General features: G+C 54.9%; 1 long non-coding RNA gene across 1 annotated transcript; it reads right to left on the bottom strand.

Annotated features, from left to right (window-relative positions):
- Positions 1–2,112: 2,112 nt before the first annotated feature.
- LOC143784226 (uncharacterized) lies at positions 2,113–8,745 on the bottom strand. The gene is made up of 2 exons (XR_013217742.1): positions 8,656–8,745; positions 2,113–3,302 (listed from the first exon to the last, which is right to left on the bottom strand). It is a non-coding gene; the product is annotated as an uncharacterized LOC143784226 (long non-coding RNA).
- Positions 8,746–9,776: the final 1,031 nt, after the last annotated feature.

Here is a 9,776-nt window from a genome sequence, read left to right as displayed (position 1 = left end):
TCATGTGAGCCAGTTTCTTAGTAGCGCTTGATGGTTTTTGCCACTGCACTTGGGGACACTTTCAAAGTTTTCCCAATTTTTCGGACCAACTGACCTTCATTTCTTAAAGTAATGATGGCCACTCGTTTTTCTTTACTTAGAATTTGTATTATGGCAAGAAAAAAGCAGCTAACAGTCTATTCAGTAGGACTATCAGCTGTGTATCCACCAGACTTCTGCACAACACAACTGATGGTCCCAACCCCATTTATAAGGCAAGAAATTCCCACTTATTAAACCTGACAGGGCACACCTGTGAAGTGAAAATCATTCCCAGTGACTACTTCTTGCAGCTCATCAAGAGAATGCCAAGAGTGTCGAAAGCAGTCAAAGAAAAAGGTGGCTACTTTGAAGAACCTAGAATATAAGACATAATTTCAGTTGTTTCACACTTTTTTGTTAAGTATATAATTCCACATGTGTTAATTCATAGTTTTGATGTCTTCAGTGTGAATGTACAATTTTCATAGTCATGAAAATACAGAAAAATCTTTAAATGAGAAGGTGTGTCCAAACTTTTGGTCTGTAGTGTATCCCTTTAGATTTTATATACACCTATACTGTGTGTATATATATCTATTCTATTCTAACCTGTCAGTGTGATTTTACTGTACACTGCACCTGAATTGTCGGCCTTTCAAAGGACACCGTTGCGTATTTCTCGCAAGTCACACTGATGGCCCGTGTGGTGCGAGTTTTTCGTGCACAAATAGACTTTCATTGGCGAGTCTCGGCTGATATACGGTGCAAATCACAGCATACTGCAATTTCACTCGCACATATAATACGGCCGTGAAAAAAAAAAGTGATGGGAGATTAACATTGGTTCGAGTGCTATGCGATTTTTTCTCGCATAGCACTCGTCCGTATTCCTCTCTAGTGTGACTCCGGCCTTAAAGGGAAAATCATTAAAAATTTATATTTTTTAAAATTTGTAAAATTTCTGATTTTTTACCAAATAAAGCAAAACATATCAACTCAAGTTTACCATTATCATAAAGTCTAATATGACACGAAAAAAAAAAATTAATCTCAAAATCAATGGGACGTTGAAGCATTCCAGAGTTATTACTATATAAAGTGACACTGGTCAGATTTTAAAAAATTGGCCCCGCCACAAAGGGGCTAAGAGCTTGTACATGTGAACATTGTTTCAAAAGTGGTTTACCTGTCTCAGGCAGGTTTCACACCAGCGTTCGGCAGCCTTCTTCCTCCATTAAGCCCCACCCACTGCTGCGCCTCTTCCTTCAGCTCCGCCTAAGTCTGCATGTGTCCCCTATCTTTAACATTGGGTACGCAGGCATGCCTCATTTTGAAGATGCGCTGAACTGCGTCGAACGCAACATGTTGCATTTTATTGCAGTCGGCGCAGCGTTAAAACAACGCATGCGGAGGCATCCGCTTGGCCTGCGTACCCAATATTAAAGATAGGGTATGCAGGACGCATGCAGACGTAGGTGGAACTGAATGAAGAGTTGTGGCAGTGAGCAGGGCTTAGGCTACTTTCACACTAGTCAGTCGGTACGGGCCGTCGCAAACCGTCGGCCCGAAGGACAGTGTGTTTTATGTAGAACAACGTGGGCAGCGGAGGCAGTTGTACAACGCATCCGTGGCCCATTGTGAGTTCCGGGGAGGAGGGGGCGGAGTTTCGGCCACGCATGCGCGGTCGAAAATGGCGGACTCGACGCACAAAAAGACGTTACATGGAACGTTTTTTTGTGCCGACGGTCTGCCAAAACACGACGCATCTGTCGCACGACGGATGCGACGTGTGGCAATCCGTCCCAATGTGTTGCTAATGAAAGTCTATGGAGAAAAAACGCATTATGCAGGCAACTTTGCAGGATGCGTTTTTTCTCCAAAACGACGCATTGAGACGTGCGTCACACGACGCTAGTGTGAAAGTAGCCTTAACGGAGGAAGAAGGCTGCCGTCCACAGCCCTGCCGAACGCTGGTGTGAAACCAGCCTAAGGCTGTTATTATAGCACCTTACATGTGTTACACAGATACATCATGGGCTTGTCCTGCCCTGCGCATGAAATGAAAGGCGAAAATACAATGTGGAGACTTCATCAGAGCAATGTTTTATTTACATTCAGAACTGGTTTAAGAGGAACAAATTACCATTTCCCACAGAAATCTCAGACTTTTACTTATAGAAATACTGGATAAATATCATTTTACCATTAGATATAGAAAGATTTCTAATTTTATAAAACTGCATTTTTTTGCATTGAATAACTTTATGCCTTTGCTTGTTTCATTTTATGCATTTCTAAAGTATTGTATAACTGTAATATGCTGTTGGTGCCTGCGGGCTGGACTGTCGGTTTGGTATGTGGCTCTGTTCCCCCCAGGCCTGCCTCCGATGTCTGAGGTTTCGGTGTCCCAGACCAGAGATCATAATACCGGCCTTGAATTGTGAAGGACACGGCAGCCAACCCTGAGAAACATCCAAGGTGGGAACGCCCCATCATGTCGAAGAGAGTCTGCTAGATCCAGGCCTAGCAGACCAGTGCTGGTGGGTTCATGGATGCCAGGAGGGGGTTGGCCTAAAGGAAGGTCTCGTCTTTTCCTGGCGAGTCGGAGAGTTGTCCCGTCGGTTTTTTGGACAGAACATTTCCAAAACAACCAAAATTGAACAGCAGACTTTAGTCCTCAGTTTAAGAGTACTTCGCTTCTGTAACAGATAGGTGCAGAGTAGGACACACTAGAAAGTTGGCGTGCATGATTGTTCAGGGCACTGGCGGTGTGGACCGGCCACCAGAGAAGGCCTAGACCGAAGCCTGGATATATTAAGAGCAGGGTCACAGGAGCCTCTGGAAAACATGGAGGCTGCATGAATAGGAAGGTTTCCCCAGGAGACGTCCATATTGCTCAGGGGCAAACTAGGACATATTTGTCCTGTCCTTTCCATTTTTTTTTTTTTTGTAAAGTAGCCCCCTCACTGCCTGGTAGGATATACCTGTCCTGAAGATCACTCATCATTCTTCACAGACCGATGATGAAGATGGGCATGGAATAACCTGGACGCAGACCTTTCGGCGGCTGGCACATAACGGATTCGTCTTCCCTCCCTACTCTATCTGGCTCTAGGGGGGCCAGAGGGTAGGGGGATTCGTGGCATGGTCCGTCCTCTGGGGAACCACAAACACTCTTGATGTGCTAGGGCCTTGCCTCGTAGACCACAGATGATACGGTAGTGACAATTCTAGGTGGGAGATTAGAGTGACAATTCCACTGTCGCCCTCAAAAGCCGTATCTGAAAAAAAAGAAAAAAAGAAAAAGGAAAATCGTTAATAAAAAAACCCCCAAAACCTAAGTCAGAAACTGGGCTGGGTGGTCCAGACCCATGTCTGCCTCCTACTGACATTAAGCTAAAAAGGATTAGCTTCGTGCCAGTTGATGGTGTGGCCTCCTCTACAGGGAAATACCTACATTTTTTTTTGCATAGCATAAGCAGAGTACACATTTTTTTGTGTGTACCCCAATGAAGCATTAGCCCCCCCCCCCCCCACATCAACCAGATGGCCACACAGCATAACCTCGCTCCCCCAGTCAGAAACCTCCACCTCACATTAACCAGCGGGCCACACAGCATAACCTCACTCCCCCAGTCAGAAACATCCACCTCACATTAACCAGCGGACCCCACAGGATAAATCCAAAGCCCACCAGACATTCCCTCCCCTCAAGCGTAAATCCAAATATGACGCCCCCTGCCCCAACCATAAATCCCATCAGACACCCCCTCCAATCGAACGCCACCCCAGCTTAAACTCTCATCGGACGTCCAACCCCCACAAACCCCCATCGGACGTCCAACCCCCATCGGACGTCCAACCCCCACAAACCCCCATCGGACGCGGAACCCGCCCACCCAGCACAAACCCCCAGATGCAGACCCCCCCACCCCGCACAAACCCCCATCAGACGTGGACCCCACCCAGCACAAACCCCCATCGGACGTGGACCCCCCCACCAAGCACACACCACCTTCGGACGTCCAACCCCCACAAACCCCCATCGGACGTCCAACACCCATCGGACGTGGACCCCCCCACCCAGCACACACCCCCTTCGATGTCCACCCCCCACCCAGCTTAAACCGTCTTCAGCCCCCCCCCCCCCAAACCCAACCCATAAGCATGTCGCCCCCCAATAAAAGGGATCCCCCAGTAAGCAGCAGGTCACCCCCCAATAAAAGGGTTCCATCTGTAAGCAGCAGGTCGTCCCCAAATCCCACCACGGGATCCCCCCAATAGTCAGCAGCAGGTCGCCTCCCCACATTCCACGACAAGCAGGTCGCCTCCCCACATTCAACGACAAGCAGGTCGCCTCCCCACATTCAACGACAAGCAGGTCGCCTCCCCACATTCAACGACAAGCAGGTCGCCTCCCCACATTCAACGACAAGCAGGTCGCCTCCCCACATTCAACGACAAGCAGGTCGCCTCCCCACATTCAACGACAAGCAGGTCGCCTCCCCACATTCAACGACAAGCAGGTCGCCTCCCCACATTCAACGACAAGCAGGTCGCCTCCCCACATTCAACGACAAGCAGGTCGCCTCCCCACATTCAACGACAAGCAGGTCGCCTCCCCACATTCAACGACAAGCAGGTCGCCTCCCCACATTCAACGACAAGCAGGTCGCCTCCCCACATTCAACGACAAGCAGGTCGCCTCCCCACATTCAACGACAAGCAGGTCGCCTCCCCACATTCAACGACAAGCAGGTCGCCTCCCCACATTCAACGACAAGCAGGTCGCCTCCCCACAAGCAGGTCGCCCTCAAATCTCACCACAGGGGTCCCCCAAATAGCCGGCAGCAGGTCACCCCTCACATGCAGGTCGCCTCCCCACATCCCACCACAAGCAGGTCACCCCCACATCCCACCACAGGGGTCCCCCCCACAGGGGTCCCCCAATAGCTTGCAGCAGGTCTCCCCCCACATCCACCACAAGGGTCCCCCCAATAGACAGCAGGTCACGCCCTCCCAAAACACGACCACAAGCATGTCGCCCTCAAACCCCACCACCAGGGTCTCCCCAATAGCCAGCAGCAGGTCGCCCCCACTAAAAGGGGTCCACCCCGTAAGCAGCACGTCACCTCCAAACCCCACCACAGGGGTCCCCCTCAATAGCCAGCAGGTCACCCCCAAACCCCACCACAGGGGCCCATCAATAGCCATCAGCAGGTCACCCCTCCACAAGCAGATCGCCCCCACTAAAAGGGGTCCCGCAACAAGCAGGTTGCCTCCCCAAACCCAACCATAAGCAGGTCACCCTCACTAAAATGGGTCCCCCGCACGCAGGTCGCCCCCAAATCACACCACAGGGGTCCCACCATAGGGGTCACCCCAATAGCCAGCAGCAGGTCTCCCACCCCAAACAAGTCACCCCATAAGCAGCAGGTCACCCCTAAATCCCACCACAGGGGTCCCCCCAATTGCAAGCAGCAGGACCCCCCCCCCACAAGCAGGTCACCTTCCAATAAAATGGGTCACCCCCAATAGCATGCAGCAGGTCGCCCCCCCACAAGCAGGTCAGGGGTCTCACACAAGCGGGTCGCCTACCACAGAAGTCCACCACAACAGCCAGCAGCAGTCCCCCCCCACAAAATCCCACAATAGCCAGCAGCAGCAGGTCCCCCCAAAATCCCACCACAGCGGTCCCCCACAATAGCCATCAGGTGCCCCCCCAAATCCCACCACAGGGGTCCCCCACAATAGCCAGCAGCAGCGGAGCCCCCCAAAATCCCACCACAGCGGTCCCCCACAATAGCCAGCAGCAGCGGAGCCCCCCAAAATCCCACCGCAGCGGTCCCCCACAATAGCCAGCAGCAGCGGAGCCCCCCAAAATCCCACCGCAGCGGTCCCCCACAATAGCCAGCAGCAGCGGAGCCCCCCAAAATCCCACCGCAGGGGTCCCCCACAATAGCCAGCGGCAGCTGAGCATCCCAAAATCCCACAGCAGGGGTCCCCCACAATAGCCAGCAGCAGCGGAGCCTCCCAAAATCCCACCGCAGGGGTCCCCCACAATAGCCAGCAGCAGCAGAGCCCCCCAAAATCCCACCGCAGGGGTCCCCCACAATAGCCAGCAGCAGCAGAGCCCCCCAAAATCCCACCGCAGGGATCCCCCACAATAGCCAGCAGCAGCGGAGCCTCCCAAAATCCCACCGCAGGGGTCCCCCACAATAGCCAGCAGCAGCGGAGCCCCCCAAAACCACACCGCAGCGGTCCCCCACAATAGCCAGCAGCAGCGGAGCCTCCCAAAATCCCACCGCAGGGGTCCCCCACAATAGCCAGCAGCAGCGGAGCCTCCCAAAATCCCACCGCAGGGGTCCCCCACAATAGCCAGCAACAGCGGAGCCCCCCAAAACCACACCGCAGCGGTCCCCCACAATAGCCAGCAGCAGCGGAGCCCTCCAAAATGCCACCGCAGCGGTCCCCCACAATAGCCAGCAGCAGCGGAGCCCCCCAAAATCCCACCGCAGCGGTCCCCCACTATAGCCAGCAGCAGCGGAGCCCCCCCAAATCCCACCGCAGCGGTCCCCCACAATAGCCAGCAGCAGAGGAGCCCCCCCCAAATCCCACCGCAGCGGTCCCCCACAATAGCCAGCAGCAGCGGAGCCCCCCCAAATCCCACCGCAGCGGTCCCCCACAATAGCCAGCAGCAGCGGAGCCCCCCCAAATCCCACCACAGGGGTCCCCCACAATAGCCAGCAGCAGCGGAGCCCCCCAAATCCCACCACAGGGGTCCCACACAATAGCCAGCAGCAGCGGAGCCCCCCCAAATCCCACCACAGGGGTCCCCCACAATAGCCAGCAGCAGCGGAGCCTCCCAAAATCCCACCGCAGGGGTCCCCCACAATAGCCAGCAGCAGCGGAGCCCCCCCAAATCCCACCACAGGGGTCCCCCACAATAGCCAGCAGCAGCGGAGCCCCCCAAATCCCACCACAGGGGTCCCACACAATAGCCAGCAGCAGCGGAGCCCCCCCAAATCCCACCACAGGGGCCCCCCACAATAGCCAGCAGCAGCGGAGCCTCCCAAAATCACACCGCAGGGGCCAACCACAATAGCCAGCAGCAGCGGAGCCCCCCCAAATCCCACCACAGGGGTCCCCCACAATAGCCAGCAGCAGCGGAGCCTCCCAAAATCCCACCGCAGGGGTCCCCCACAATAGCCAGCAGCAGCGGAGCCCCCCCAAATCCCACCACAGGGGTCCCCCACAATAGCCAGCAGCAGCGGAGCCCCCCAAATCCCACCACAGGGGTCCCACACAATAGCCAGCAGCAGCGGAGCCCCCCCAAATCCCACCACAGGGGTCCCCCACAATAGCCAGCAGCAGCGGAGCCTCCCAAAATCCCACCGCAGGGGTCCCACACAATAGCCAGCAGCAGCGGAGCCCCCCCAAATCCCACCACAGGGGTCCCCCACAATAGCCAGCAGCAGCGGAGCCCCCCAAATCCCACCACAGGGGTCCCACACAATAGCCAGCAGCAGCGGAGCCCCCCCAAATCCCACCACAGGGGCCCCCCACAATAGCCAGCAGCAGCGGAGCCTCCCAAAATCACACCGCAGGGGCCAACCACAATAGCCAGCAGCAGCGGAGCCCCCCCAAATCCCACCACAGGGGTCCCCCACAATAGCCAGCAGCAGCGGAGCCTCCCAAAATCCCACCGCAGGGGTCCCCCACAATAGCCAGCAGCAGCGGAGCCCCCCAAATCCCACCACAGGGGTCCCCCACAATAGCCAGCAGCAGCGGAGCCCCCCCAAATCCCACCACAGGGGTCCCACACAATAGCCAGCAGCAGCGGAGCCCCCCCAAATCCCACCACAGGGGTCCCCCACAATAGCCAGCAGCAGCGGAGCCTCCCAAAATCCCACCGCAGGGGTCCCCCACAATAGCCAGCAGCAGCGGAGCCCCCCCAAATCCCACCACAGGGGTCCCCCACAATAGCCAGCAGCAGCGGAGCCCCCCAAATCCCACCACAGGGGTCCCCCACAATAGCCAGCAGCAGCGGAGCCCCCCCAAATCCCACCACAGGGGTCCCCCACAATAGCCAGCAGCAGCGGAGCCTCCCAAAATCCCACCGCAGGGGTCCCCCACAATAGCCAGCAGCAGCGGAGCCCCCCCAAATCCCACCACAGGGGTCCCCCACAATAGCCAGCAGCAGCGGAGCCTCCCCAAATCCCACCGCAGGGGTCCCCCACAATAGCCAGCAGCAGCGGAGCCCCCCCAAATCCCACCACAGGGGTCCCCCACAATAGCCAGCAGCAGCGGAGCCTGCCAAAATCCCACCGCAGGGGTCCCCCACAATAGCCAGCAGCAGCGGAGCCCCCCCAAATCCCACCACAGGGGTCCCCCACAATAGCCAGCAGCAGCGGAGCCCCCCCAAATCCCACCACAGGGGTCCCCCACAATAGCCAGCAGCAGCGGAGCCTCCCAAAATCCCACCGCAGGGGTCCCCCACAATAGCCAGCAGCAGCGGAGCCCCCCAAAATCCCACCACGGGTCACTCCCCACACAGACAAGTATGTCGACTACCACAGGGCCTCCCCCCAATAGCGATCGGCAAGTAGCATTTTTCACCCTGAAACCACTGACCTCCATGGCGTCCACAAGCTGTCATGCTGCTTTCCTTTGCCGCCTTGGAGAACATGCCCCCTCCGAATAGGACACGCCCCCGGATATGACGTCACACCTGGAAGGAGCCCATACACTCTAGCGTTTACCAACCCGGAAGTGCTTCCTCGGACGAGAACTGTTGGGCTGAGACAGTTTCAGTTTGTGCTGCGGAGACTGACGAGAAAACAGAGTCCGGACACCGGCGGCTGCATGGACCGGTGAGTATCCGTGACCGGGCCTATGGTGTACACACGGATATACGCCTGCTGTATACTGCTCCCCTGTATACCTCCCCCCCACCGTCACTGACTCCCTGGACCCCAGTGCGCCCCCTCTGGTTACAGCGGTGTTTGTGGTTTGTGCTGTACCCTCACACTGTACAAGTAATGATTGGCTCCTGGTGATCGAGTAATCTGATGTTTGTTTTCTATCTCTTCTCGCAGGTCCGCAGCGTCTACAATGAGCGCCATTCCGGACTGATCATAACACCAGGGATGGATGACGTGGCCGCGCAGAGCAGGGCAGAAGATGAGACCCCCGGCGCAGATGTGGTGGACGAATTCTCCGCCCCTGGAGAACAGTTCTGCTCATTGCAGCGGAGCCGCTGCCGGGTGCAGATGTTATTCTCGGTGATATTCACCGTTTTCGAGTCTTTGGAGAAATTTAACTATGAAGAACAAGGAAATGGAAAGAACCCCGGACGCATCTGGCTGCAACTTAAAGGGAAAAGACAAGGGGACATACTAAAAAGAATGAAGAAAAGGAATAAATAAAAAGAATGAACATAATAACTTAGAGCTTCACAGAGATGGAGAGGTGTTATAGATTGCTTATGCATCTTGGATATGAACTGAACATGAAATATATGTAGAATATTAGGAAATCAACATAGATACATAAAAACAGATGTATATTATATTCCCTGAGCCTGATAGGTGGGGAATGAACATGAAATATATGTAGATAATAGGAGAATGAACACATATCCCATATAAACAGGTGTATATTATATTCCCTGAGCGTGATAGGTGGGGAATGAACATGAAATGTATGTAGAGAATAGAGGAATGAACACATATCCCATATAAACAGGTGTATAC

The sequence above is a fragment of the Ranitomeya variabilis genome, chromosome 7, assembly GCF_051348905.1.
Source record: "Ranitomeya variabilis isolate aRanVar5 chromosome 7, aRanVar5.hap1, whole genome shotgun sequence".
Classification (NCBI taxonomy): domain Eukaryota; kingdom Metazoa; phylum Chordata; class Amphibia; order Anura; family Dendrobatidae; genus Ranitomeya; species Ranitomeya variabilis.
The sequence above is the reverse complement of the archived record's forward strand: the minus strand, read 5'-3'. Positions and strand labels throughout refer to the sequence as shown.